This window comes from Notamacropus eugenii, chromosome 5, assembly GCF_028372415.1.
Source record: "Notamacropus eugenii isolate mMacEug1 chromosome 5, mMacEug1.pri_v2, whole genome shotgun sequence".
NCBI lineage: Eukaryota > Metazoa > Chordata > Mammalia > Diprotodontia > Macropodidae > Notamacropus > Notamacropus eugenii.
In genome coordinates this window covers 355663767-355677486 of record NC_092876.1, presented here as the reverse complement: position 1 = coordinate 355677486, position 13720 = coordinate 355663767, and the positions used below count along the sequence as shown (strand labels likewise).

The following is a 13720-nucleotide window of genomic DNA, read 5'->3' as shown; positions in this document are numbered from 1 at the left end:
CTCCATTTAAGTTGCATACACTTAGAGTAGTAGAAATAAAGTCATGAAATCAGTTTCAAGACTTTTAAGAACTCATCTTCACTCTAGGTACAATCAGATTCTGGTGGGGATGGTGAGCAACGCCAATCACTTCCTTTCCATGAACTGTCAAAGTTTGTTCCAGTTTTCCAGTTACTGTGCTGAAATAGTACAGCAGAAAATCTTCACCTACACAGTAGATCCATTCACTACATGTTGAGAGAGCACAACATATGAAATCACCACCTTCTCTCTTAGCAGAGCTGAAACTCCTGACAATCCGGCCTTGCATGTTCACGATGACTACTGTATTTGATCTGTTACACACAACAAAGTGTTCAGGATTTTTAGGAAGAAGGAAAGGTGTCAACTGTGATGTCTGTTCCTGCAATGCTGCCAAGAGATTTGTCTACTCACAGGACTGTGTTCATCCTTCATTGCTGAAGAAGACCATGCCATCAGAGAAATGATGATATGACTTGCACTTGACTTTGTTTTGAGTGAGGGAGGGCTGTGCAGGTCACCAGCCTCATTTGTCCTCCAGTCATCTGAATCTAGTGACCAGATATTCATCAGGATGACTGGAGATGACCTACAATGCACTGGGAGACCTTGGCCCCTTTAGACCAAAGTGTTGCAGGTACTCACTTAGGGTGAGGCAATGCCCATTCATTGAATAGGACTGTTTAAGAGGTAGCCAGGGCATGGCCCCTTTAATGACGCCAAGAAAAAGAAAGACATCAGGCTGGGAGGAAAACAGCAACAATTACTGTTGATAATCACTCTATAGCTAGGAGTGTCCAAAAGAGTCTGTAGGCAGGGGCCCATTGGCATGCCAGCTTCAGAGTGCAACAGGTTTAAGTCTTTGGGAGAGCAGAGCAGAGGAAAGGAGAGGAGAGAAGAGTAGAGAAGAGGAGAGGAAAGGAACTAGCCAGTAAAACCCAGTCAACTGGGTATCTTTGGGCCATCCAAATTTACCTTCCTTTGGAGAGGAGGAGGAAGGAGACGGGGAGACTGACAGGAGAGGAGGAACTGAGTTACCTAGCTAGCTGGATCCCCATTCAACCAGCCGTGTCTACTCACAGGACTGTTTTTGTCCTTCGTTGCCAAAGAAGACCACGCCATCAGAGAAATTATCAAGTGCAAGTCATGTCATGATTTCTATGATGGCATGGTCTTCTTTGTGTGGTCTTCATATTCCAAATCTTCACAGTGTCATCACATGACGCACTAATTATATAATGACCGTCTTGAGTAAAAGTGGCTTCCTTATCAAATGAATAGTGATCACAAAATTCCTTCATGGTTTTCCCAGATTTTAAGCTGAGAATTCTGATTGTCTCATCAAAGGATGCACTAAGGATCTAACTGCTGTCCTTAGAGAAGCTGAGGTAGTGACACCTTTACTATGTGCCCTTTCAAATCTCTGTAAACATTGTCCACTCTGCATCTTTCACAATTTCATTCTCCCATCTTGACCCCAGGTGCTAACATTTCTATATCTCTGCTGAAACACATAAATAGTACAACATCATCATAAAATTGTCTTGTGCCTGGTACTTGAGATACTTCCCAATCTTTCCATTTGGAAAGTTCTACACTTCAGTGAATCTGTCAACAGAGTCAGTGACAAGACACTGGCCATCTGGAGATCACATTCCACATGTGATTTCTGGCCAGATTTAATGTGTCTATTTAACTATGTAGGAAACTTCTCATCTTCCGCATCTTTTACAGCTGCTTTACCTCTGAAAAAATCAATAGTCATACCAGGCTCATTGGACTTGGGCTCCCTGAAGCAGAGGGTGAATACTTGGCAGTTTAGTTTGAATAAGGACCTCAGTGTCTGGTACCTTATCCTGACAGGAGATCTTCAGAATCTTCCTAAGACAATTCAAATGGAAGCAATTCAGTTTCTTGGCATGGCACTGGTTTATTATACAGGTTTCACAGGAACACAACAATGAGGTCAGCATATCAACTCTGCAGATCTTCAGTTTGGTAGTCAGTCTAATACCTCTTCTCTCCTATACTTTCTTTCAGAGCCTCCCAAACACTTAGCTAGTCCTTAGCACTTAGCTAGTGCATCAACATCATTATCAGTGAGTACATCCCTGGAAAATATAACTACCAAGGTAAGTGAACTTATCCACATCATTCAGAACTTCTCCATTTGCTGTAACTGATGGTTCCACATCTGGATGGTGTGGTGGTGACTGATGGAGCACCTGTGTTTTCTTGCTGTTAACTGTCACAACGAACAGTATCAAAAGCCTTGGTCAGATCTACAAACATTGTGTACGGAGCTCTGTTCTGCTCCTGACATTTCTCCTAGAGTTGCCTGGCGGCAAATACCATAGTGACTGTTCCTCGGCCCTTTCTGAAGCCACACTGAGTCTTAGGTAGATGGCCGTCTTCCAGGTGAAGAATCTGTTTATTAAGGAGGGCTCTGGCAAGAATCTTGCCAGTAATGACTAAGACAGAGACCCCCTCTGTGATTGTCACAGTATAATCTATTTCCTTTACCTTTATAGAGATAAATAGTGGAGGCATCCTTAAACTCCTGGTGGAAAATCTCCTCTTGCTATATAACCTGGAAAATTTCAGTCAGTTTTTGTATGAGCAATGGACCCCCTAACTTCTAAATCTCAGATGGAATAGAATCAACACCAGGTGCTTTGCCACATGAAAGGAGCTTAATGGCATTCAAAAGCATGGCCATGTTGTTTGAATGCAAAACATATGCTTCCCCAAAAGACGGTTTAATGGAGAACTTACACAGGGCAAGCATTCACATGGTGTTCGGAAGGAGTGATACAAGGACACTCTCAAAGTCTCCCTAAAGAACTTTGGAATTGATTGTTTGACATGGGAAACATGAGCACAGGACTGCTCAGCATGGCATACCCACATCAGAAAAGGTGCTGTGATCTATGAGAAAAGCAGAATTGAAACAGCTCAAAGGAAACACAGGATGCACAAATTTGGAGTATCCATCCCAAATATTCATATGGACTATTTGCACCTGACTTGTGGTAGAGCATTCCAAGTTCGTATTGTGCTGGTCAGCCACAGCTGGACACATTGAAACTTGACTGTAGCGCAGTGATGTGATTTTGGTCCTCTTTGAGAATGAAGTACAACAACCAATCATACCAGGGGGGAGCAAACATTGGTGTTGCTGCTATTTCAAAGCCTGTCCCAACAGTGGTAGGTACAATACTGACTTCTCCAGGTAAAGCCTGTGTAATCACTGCTCTTCTTGTCTCTTTGCTGCTCCCATCTGGATGTGCTTCCCAAGAATCAAAATAGGACCTGGCTAAGAGGTTTTCAAGGTGAATGTATCTATCTGACTGAGTTTATTTTAACATGATCATGGGTCCAGTCTGTCTCAGAAGAGATCTTGCAACACCCAATTCATGAAATTCTATCAATTCTAGGACAACTTGTTCATAGAGTTCAATCAGTGTTTTGTCTGGCAATTCAGGGACAGTATAGCTTGTAAAATGGTATCCCAATGACCATTAAGATCTGCTACAAAACTCTCTATGCTGTCCACAGTATTCAGTGACACAATTATCTCTTGCAAAGTGGCTAAGGCTTGTAAGGCTAAGGCTATATTCCTTCAAGTAGTGCATGATAAGACATATAACATCTGATGACTTAATTTCAATCACATCTTGACTCTACTGGAGAACTGCTACTAAACTTGGAGGAAGGACTGATATTTTTTAAAGAAAGAAAGACAAATTAACAGTATGAAAAATGAAAACGGTAAAATTACTCCCAAAGCAGATGAAATTAAAGCAATTATCAGGATTTATTTTGCCAAAATTCATGCCAATAAATCAGACAATGAATAGATATTTACTAATATTGAACTAGCCCTGCATTCCTGGTATAAATCCTACCTCATCACTGTGTATTATTCTCATGATAAGTTGTTGTATTCTTTTTGCTAAAATCTTTTTTAAAATCTCTCTTCATTAGAGAAATTGGTCTATAATTTTCTTTCTCTGTTTTGGTTTAGGAATCAAAACCATATTTGTATCATAAAAAGAATTTGGGAGGACTCCTTCTTCCTCAATTGTCCCAAATAATCTATATAGTATTGGAATTAACTATTCTGTAAATATTTGATAGAAATCACTTATGAATCCATCTGACCCTGGAGATTTTTTCCCAGGAAATTCATTGATGGCTTGTTCAATTTCTTTTTCTTAAATGGGATTATTTAAGTATTCAACTTCCTCTTCTGTTAATCTGGGCAATTCATATTTTTTAAAATAATCATCCATCCCATTTAGATTGTCAAATTTATGGGCAAACCGTTGGGCAAATTAATTTCTAATTATTGTTTTAATTTCCTCCACTGGAGGTGAGTTCACCCTTTTCATTTTTGATAATGGTAATTTGGTTTTCTTTTTTTAAATCAAATTGACCAAAGGTTTATCATTTTTATTCATTTTTTCATAAAACCAACTCTTAGTTATATTTATTAGTTCGATAATTTTCTTAATTTCAGTTTCATTAATCTCTCCTTTGGTTTTCAGTATTTCTAATTTGATATTTACTTGAGGATTTTCAATTTGTTCTTTTTCCAGCTTTTTCAGCTGCATGCACAATTCATTGATCTCCTCTTTCTCTTTTTTATTCATGTAGGCATTCAAAGACATAAAGCTTCCTCTAAGAACTGCTTTTGCAGTATCCCATAAGATTTGGTAGGTTGTCTCATTATTGTCATTCCCTTGAATGAAGTTGCTGATTGTTTCTGTGATTTGTTGTTTAACCCATTCATTCTTTAGAATTAGATTATTTAGTTTCCAATTAACTTTTGGTCTATCTTTCCATGTCTTACGTATAATTTTTATTGCATTATGATCTGAGAAGGGTGCATTCACTATCTCTGCCTTTCTGTAGTGAACTGTGAGGTTTTTGTGCCCTACTACATGGCCAATTTTTGTGTATGTACCATGTACCACTGAGGAAAAGGTACATCCCTTTCTATCCCTATTCCATTTTCTCCAGAGATCTATCATATCTACCTTATCCAGAGTTTTATTCACATGCTTAGCTTCTTTCTTGTTTATTTTGAGGTCAGATTTATCAAGTTCAGAGAGGGGGAGGTTGAGGTCCCACACTAGCATAATTTTGCTGTCTATTTCTTCCTGTAGCTCCCTTAACTTCTCCTCTAAGAATTTGGATGCTATACCACTTTGAGCATATATATTTACTGATGAAATTGATTTGATGTCTATGGTGCCTTGTAGTAGGATATAGTTTCCCTCCTTATCTCTTTTGTGATTAGATCTATTCATGCTTTTGCTTTGTCTGAGATTAGAATTGCTACCCCTGCTTTTTTTACATCAGTTGAAGCACAATAAATCCAGCTCCAACCTTTTACCTTTACCCTATGTGTATCTCCCCTTTTCAAATGTGTTTCTTGTAAACAACATATTGTTGGATTATGGTTTTTAATCCATTCTGCTATCCATCTCCATTTTATGGGATAGTTTGTCCCATTCACATTCACAATTATGATTACTATTTGTGTCTTTCCCTCTATCCCCTGTCCTCTTGCATATGCTTTTAGTTCTCCCATCACCTCCCCAATAGAGTTTTAATTTTTGACCACTGCCTACCTCAGTCTTCCCTCCCTTTTTTCAACCCCTCTCCCTTTTAATCCCCTTTTCCTTTACTACTTCTTTACTCCATTTTTGACTCCCCTCCCTTTTCTTACCCCCTTCCCCTCCTATAGCCTATAGAGCTAGTTATATTTCTGTACTTAACTGAATTTGTTGTACCCTCCTTGAATCCAATCAGATGAGAGTACCTCTAAATAATACTCATCTCCCTCCCCTCTCTCCCTCTACTGTAATATATTTTTGTGCCTCTTCCTGTGATGGAATTTATTTTTTTCCTGCCTCCTCCTTTTCACATCTCCCATTACAATCCCTTCACACCCTTAAATCATGTTTGCTATCATCACATCATTTAATTTATACCCACTCCCTCTGTCTATATTATCCCTTTTACATTTCATAATGAATACACAGTTCTCAAGATTAACAAGTATCATCTTCCCTTATAGGGATATAAACAGTTTGCCCATATTGTGTAACAAGATTTTTTTCCCCCGTTTACCTTTTTATGCTTCTCTTGAGACCTGAGTTTGAAGATCAAATTTTCTGTTGCGTTCTGGCCTTTTCATCAGGAATGTCTGGAAATCCCTTATTTCATTGAATGCTCATCTCCTTGCCTGAAATATTATTCTCAACTTTGCTGGGTAATTAGTCTTTGGTTGTAGTCCCAGCTCCTTTGCCTTACAGAATATTGTATTCCAATTCCTTTGATCTTTTAATGTAAAAGCTGCAAGGTCCATCCTGACTGTAGCTCCTCAATATTTGAATGATTTCTTTCTGGCTGCCTGAAGTATTTTTTCCTTCACTTGATAGTTCTGGAATTTGGCAATGATATTCCTTGGTGTTTTGAGTTTGGGATCCCTTTCTGGAGGTAAATGGTGGATTCTTTTGAAGACTATTTTGCCCTCTGGATCTAGGACTTCTGGGCAGTTTTCCTTGATGGTTTCTTGGAAGTATTATTCAGGCTCTTTTTTTCATCATGGTTTTCTGGTAGTTATTCTTAGGTTTTTAGATTTTTCTCTCCTGAATCTATTTTTCAGGTCAGTTGTTTTTTCAACTAGATATTTTACATATTGTTCTATCTTTCCATTCTTTAGATTTTGTTTCACTGATTCCTGATGTCTCATAGAGTCATTAGGTTCTACTTTCCCAATTCTAATTTTTATCAAATTGTTTTCTTCAGTTAAGTTTTGCATCTTCTTTTCCATCTTTCCAATTATTCATTTTAAGGAGTTATTTTCTCCAGTTAGTTTTTGTACTTCCTTTTTGATTTGTCCAATTTTCCCAGTTAGGTTTTCTGGTTCCTTTTCCATTTGTCCAATTTTCCTTTTTAAGGAGCTGTTCTCTTCATTGAATCCTTTTTTTATACTTTTAAAATCATTGGCCAGTTTTTCTTCTATTTTTCCAATTTGGCTTTTAAAATCCTTCTTCAGCTCTTCCAAGAATGCTCTTTGTGCTTGTGACAAGTTCATAGTCCCTTCTGAAGTTTCAGATGGGAGTACAGTTTCAATGCTGACTTTTTTGGTATTCCTGTTTTGGTCTTTGTCCCCATTTTGTCTCCCCTTTTCTCCCAAAACAATTCTTTTTTTACCCCTTAATTTTTTTGTCATCGTATCAAAGTCAATTCATCCCCTCTAAGTATAATCCTTTTATCTGCCCTAATAGAGATATAGTTCTTAAGAGTTACAAGTATCAGCTTTCCATGTAGGGATGCAAACACTTTGTTCTCTTTGAATAACATTTAACCAGTTTATGCTTCTCTTGGGTCTTGTATTTGAAGATCACATTTTCAGTTCAGGTCTGGTCTTTTCATTGGGAAAATTTGAAAGTCTCCTATTTCATTGAATGTCCACCTTTTCTGCTGAAAGTTTGTGCTCAGCTTTGGGGGCTAGTTCATCCTTGGTTGTAATCTAAGCTCCTTTGCTTTCTAAAATATCATATTCCAAGCCCTCCAGTCCTTTGACGTAGATGCTCATAAGTCTCATGTAATCTTGACTGTGGCATCTTAATATTTGAATTGTTTCTGGATTTTTGCACTGTTTTCTCCTTGACTTGACAGTTCCAGAATTTGTCTAAAATATTCCTTATAATTTTCATTTTGGGATCTCTTTTAGGAGGTAATCAGTGAATTATTGTGATGAGTATTTTATCCTCTTGTTCTAGGATATCAGGGCAGTTTTACTTAATAATTTCTTGAAAGACGCTATCTAACTTCTGTGATCATGGCTTTCAGGTAGTTGAATAATTCTTAAATTCTCTCTCCTAGATCTAGTTTTCAGGTCACTTCTTTCTTCTAATGAAGTATTTATGTTTTCTTCTATTTTTTTCATTCTTTTGATTCTTTTTGACTGATTCATGATGCCTAACTGAATCATTAGCTTACATTTGACCAATGCTAATTTTAAAGGCTACAATTGAACATGGATATATTTATGTATAGGTATTGATATGTACATACAGATATATACCCATACATACATATATAAACATATACTTTCCCTAAGAGATTTTACTCCTAATCTTCTATGATTGTGCATATCTCTTCTCCTATTTCTCTTAACTCCTCTACTTTACTTTAACCTGCTACCTTGTCCTTCTATTATTTAACTTACTTCCACTTCAGCAGTCCCTCTAACCCTCCCATTCTTCTAAATCTAAACATTCTTCTACACCTCCCTTTTAACCTATTCCCTCACCTTCCCCTTTAAAGATCCCTCCTTTATCTTCTCCCCCTCCCTATTCCCTTCAAATTTTATTGTTTTAATTTAGAAGACTTATATACTCATATATATGTATACATACATATATATACATATATACGTATGTATATGTATTTTCCCCTCAATCCCATTGCCTATGAAAGTCCCCTCTCCTGTCTAATTCTTCTCTTGTGCTTCTTCCTCTTGCACCTTATTTGTATAAGATAATTACTCTTTTAGGTGTTCTTGAATGGTTTTACTGTTTAAATTCATATCAGTCTCAGGTCTACCCCAACCTTTCTAATAAGCTACCTAATGGCTAATAACAATTTTAGATTTGGTTCTACATTTTCCATACGTAAAGGATTAACATTCTACCCTTATTGATTCAGGAAGCTTATAATTATTGGTCATTTGTATATACTTTATATCCCTCTTGATTCTGTGAAATCTATTGAGTTTAGGGTTTTTTTTTTTTAAGAGTACTGAAAGTCTCACAGTTGATCAAGTGTTCATTTTTTTCCATTCAAAATTATGCTTAACTTTGTTAGATATGATATTTACATCTGAAGGCCCAGTCCTTTTGCTCTTCAACATATCATGTTCCAAGACCTGTGACCTTTTATTGTTGCCAGTGCTAGGTCTTGTATGATTTCAATTATAGTACCATCATAAGTAAATTGTGTTTTTCCTGTTGCTCATAATATTTTTGTCCTTTGTTTGTGGGTTTAAGAATTTAACTATAATATTCCTGTGAGTTTTTCTTGTGAGATCTCTTGCAGGAGGTGTTCAGTGGATTTTTTCTATTTCTACTTTACCCTCTTGTTGCTTCAGGGCAATTTTCTTTATATCATCTATTATTGTATCAGGATTCTTTTTTTGATCAGAACTTTCAGGTAGTTCAATTATTTTCATGTTTTCTCTTCTTGATCTGTTCTCTAGGTTCATTGTTTCTTTTGAAATGCTTCACATTCTCCTTTATTTTTTCATTCTCTCTCTCTACATATACATACATACATATATATATATATATATATATATATATATATATATATATATATATATATATATATATATATATATATATATATATATATATACATACATATATTACTTTCTTCATCTCTTATACCTTCTCTGGCTACCCCTTGCCCAATTATCATTTTCATGGAGTCCTTTTCTTCCTTAAGATTCTTGATCTCCTATTCTAATTGGATGTGTGTGTTTATTTTGTAACCTGCAACTTTGCCAAAGTTGTTTATTATTTCAAGTAGTTTTTTACTTGAATCTCTGGGACTCTCTAAGTATAGCATGATATCATCTACAAAGAGTAATAACTTAGTTTCTTCTTTGCCTATTCTAATTCCTTCAGTTTCTTTTTCTTCTCTTATTGCTACAGCTAATGTTTCTAGTACCATATTGAATAATAGTGGTGATAATGGACATCCTTGTTTTACCCCTGATCTTATTGGAAATGCATCTAGCTTGGCCCCATTGCATATAATACTTGCTGATGGTTTTAGGTAGATTCTGCTTATTATTTTATGGAAAGTTTCATTTATTCCTATGCTTTCCAATGTTTTCATTAGAAATGGGTGTTGTATTTTGTCAAAAAATTTTTCTGCATCTATTGAGAAAATCATGTGTTTTCTGTTAGTTTTGTTGTTGATATAATGAATAATGCTAATAGTTTTCCTAATATTGAACCAGCCCTGCATTCCTGATATAAATCCTACCTGATCATAGTGTATTATTCTCATGATAATTGGTCTATAATTTTCTTTCTCCATTTTGGCTCTTCCTGGTTTAGGTATCAAAACCATATTTGTATCATAAAAAGAATTTGGGAGGACTCCTTCTTCCCCAGTTTTTCCAGATAGTCTATATGGTATTGGAATTAACTGTTCTTTAAATGTTTGATAGAATTCGCTTGTAAATCCATCTGCCCCTGGAGATTCTTTCCTAGGGAGTTCATTGTGGCTTGTTCAATTTCATTTTCTGAGATGGGGTTATTTAAGTATCTGTATTTTGTAAATCTGGGCAATTTATATTTTTTAAAATAATCATCTATCTCATTTAGATTGTTGAATTTATGGGCATACAGTTGGAAAAAGTTATTTCTTATTATTGTTTTATTTTACTCCTCATTGGAGATGAGTTCACCCTTTTCATTTTTGATATTGGTGATTTGGTTTTCTTCTTCTTCCTTTTTTAAATCAAATTGACCAAAGGTTTATCAATTTTCTTGTTTTTTTTTTTTTTTATAAAACCAACTCTTAGTTTTATGTATTAGATCAATAGTATTCTTAATTTCAATTTTATTAATCTCTCTTTGGGTTTTCAGCATTTCTAATTTGATATGTACTTGGAGATTTTCAATTTGTTATTTTTCAAGCTTTTTCAGCTGCATGCCCAATTAATTGATCTCCTCTTTCTCTATTTTATTCATGTAGGCATTCAAAGATATAAAACTTCCCCTAAGAATTGCTTTTGCCATATCCCATAAGATTTGGTAGCTTATCTCATTACTGTCATTCTCTTAAATGAAGCTGTTGGTTGTTTCTATGATTTGTTGTTTAATCCATTCCTTCTTTAGGATTAGATTATTTAGTTTCCAATGAAATTTTGTTCTATCTTTCCATGGCTTTTTATTACATATACTTTTTATTGCATTGTAATCTGAGAAGAATGCATTGACTATCTCTGCCATTATGGACTGTATTATGAGTTTTTTATGCCCTAGTACATGGTCAATTTTTGTATATGTGACATGGACCGCTGGAAAAAAGGTATATCTCTTTCTATCCCCATACAATTTTTTTCCAGAGATCTATCATATCTACCTTGTCCAGAGTTTTATTCACCTCCTTAACTTCTTTCTTGTTTATTTTGAGGTTAGATGTATCAAATTCAGAGAGGGTGAGGTTGAGGTCCCTCACCAGTATAGTTTTCCTTTTTATTTCTTCCTGTAACTCCCTTAAACTCTCCTCTAAGAATCTGGATTCTATAGCACTTAGAGCATGTATATTTAGTAATGATATTGCTTCGTTATCTGTGGTACCTTTTATCAGGATATAATTTCTTTCTTATCTCTTTTGATTAGATTTATGTCTGCTTTTACTTTTTCTGAGATTAGGATTGTTATTGATGCTTTTTTTTACATCAGATGAAACACAATATATTTTGCTCAAACTTTTTACCTTTACCCTATGATTATCCCCTCATTTTCGCTGTGTTTCTTCTAAACAACATATTGTTGGATTATGGTTTTTAATCAATTCTGCTATCTGTCACCATTTTATGGGAAAGTTCATCTCATTCACATTCACAGTTATGATTACTCTTTGTGTCTTTCCCTTCATCCTCTTTTCTACCATTTGTGCTTTAAGTTCTTTCTTCTCCCTTCCCTTCCACAGTAGAGTTTTAATTTTTTACCACTACCTCCCGCAGTCTTCCCTTACTTCTTTCAGCCCCCTTCCCTTTTACTCCTCTTTATTTCTACTACTTCTTCCCTCCCTTTTAGCCTCCCTTCCCATTTCTTTCCCACTTCCCCTCCTACTGCTTATAGAGCTAGTTAGATTTATATACTTAATTAAGTTTGTTGTTCCCTCCTTGAACCAAATCAAATGACAATACCTCTCAAACAATGCTCATCTTCCTCCCCTCTTTACCTCTACTGTAATATAATTTTGTGCCTCTTCCTGTGATGGCATCTACCACTTTCAGCCTCCTCTTTTTCACAACTCCTGTAACAATCTCTTCAATCACATTTTTATCATCCTGTCACTTATACTCGCTCCTTCTATCTATGTATATCCTTTTTATATTTCACAATAAACATACAGTTCTCAAGATTAACAAATATCATCTTCCCTTATATGGAAGTAAAGAGTTTGCCCATAGTGAGTAACAAGTTTTTCTTTTCCCTTGTTTACCTGTTTATGCCTCTTTTGAGATGTGCATTTGAAGATCAAATTTTTTATTGAGTTTTGGCCTTTTTATTAGGAAGGTCTGAAAATTCCTTTATTTATTGAATGTCCATTTCCTTGCCTGAAATATTCTACTTAACTTTGCTGGGTAATTGATCCTTGGTTGTAGTCCCAGCTCCTTTGCCTTATGGAATATCATATTCCAATTCCTTCAATATTTTAATGTAGAAGCTGCAAGATCCTGTTTGATCCTGACAGTAGCTCCTCAAATGGTTTCTTTCTGGCTGCCTGTAGTATTTTGTCCTTCACTTGATAGTTCTGGAACTTGGCAATGATATTCCTCAGTGTTTTTAGTTTGGGATCCCTTTTGGGAGGTGAACAGTGGATTCTTTCAGTGACTATTTTACCCTCTGGATTTAGGACTTCTGAGCAGTTTTCCTTGATTTTTTCTTGGAAGATATTGTCCAGGCTCTTTTTCTCATCTTGGCTTTCTGGCAGGACAATAATTCTTAGATTTTCTCTCCTGGATCTATTTTCCAGGTCAGTTGTTTTTTCAATTAGATATTTTACATTTTCTTCTATCTTTCCACTCTTTAGATTTTGTTTGAGTGATTCTTTGATTGAGTGATGTCTCATAGAGTCTTGATGTCTCATAGCTTCTACTTTCCCAATTCTAATTTTTATCAAATTGTTTTCTTCAGTTAAGTTTTGCATCTCCTTTTCCATCTCTCTAATTATTCCTTCTAAGGAGTTATTTTCTCCAGTTGGTATTTGGACTTCCTTTTCTATTTTTCCTTTTTCCTTTGTAAGGAGCTATTCTCTTCAGTGAATTCTTTTTTTCATACTTTTACAATCATCGGCCAGTTTTTCTTCTATTTCTCTAATTTGTCCTTTAAAATCCTTCTTTAACTCTTACAAGAGTGCTCTTTGTGCTTGTGACCAGTTCATAGTCCCTTCTGAAGTTTCAGATGGGAGTACAGTCTCAGTGCTGATCTCTTTGGTATTCGCTTTTTGGTCCTTGTTCCTATAGAAATATTTTATGGTCTTTTCTTTCCTGCTTTGCTTTTTACTTATGATGAGAGGGTTTGTGTGTTGTGGCCTCTGTTTCTTTTAGCTAGAAGTTAAAGAACCTGGTGCTAAGCAAAGGCCAGGTGAAATCTTTTTGTGTTTCCCTGGAATTGCCCTGGAGCTAGCTTGTTAAGTGTGCGGGATGGTGATCTGGACAGGGGAGGTCTCCTCAGCTGAGCTACAGCAAAGGCAAGTTCAGTGGTTGATGATCCTGGCTGCCCTCATGTCTTCCCTTTTCCCCTGGGGGTTCAAGGCACACCTGGGGTCTTGGTGTTGGTGGTTGTGAGGCTTCCTCCCACTGGGGCTCTGAATCTCCTTCTAGTTCACTGAGGTGGGGCTGTTTGGGACGCTGTTCCCCTTCCAT

The 13720-nt window shown here is 36.2% G+C and overlaps 2 pseudogenes; both read right to left on the bottom strand.

Annotated features, from left to right (window-relative positions):
* Positions 1–1154: 1154 nt before the first annotated feature.
* LOC140507946 (WD40 repeat-containing protein SMU1 pseudogene) lies at positions 1155–1786 on the bottom strand (annotated as a pseudogene).
* Positions 1783–13720, bottom strand: LOC140507945 (WD40 repeat-containing protein SMU1 pseudogene; annotated as a pseudogene).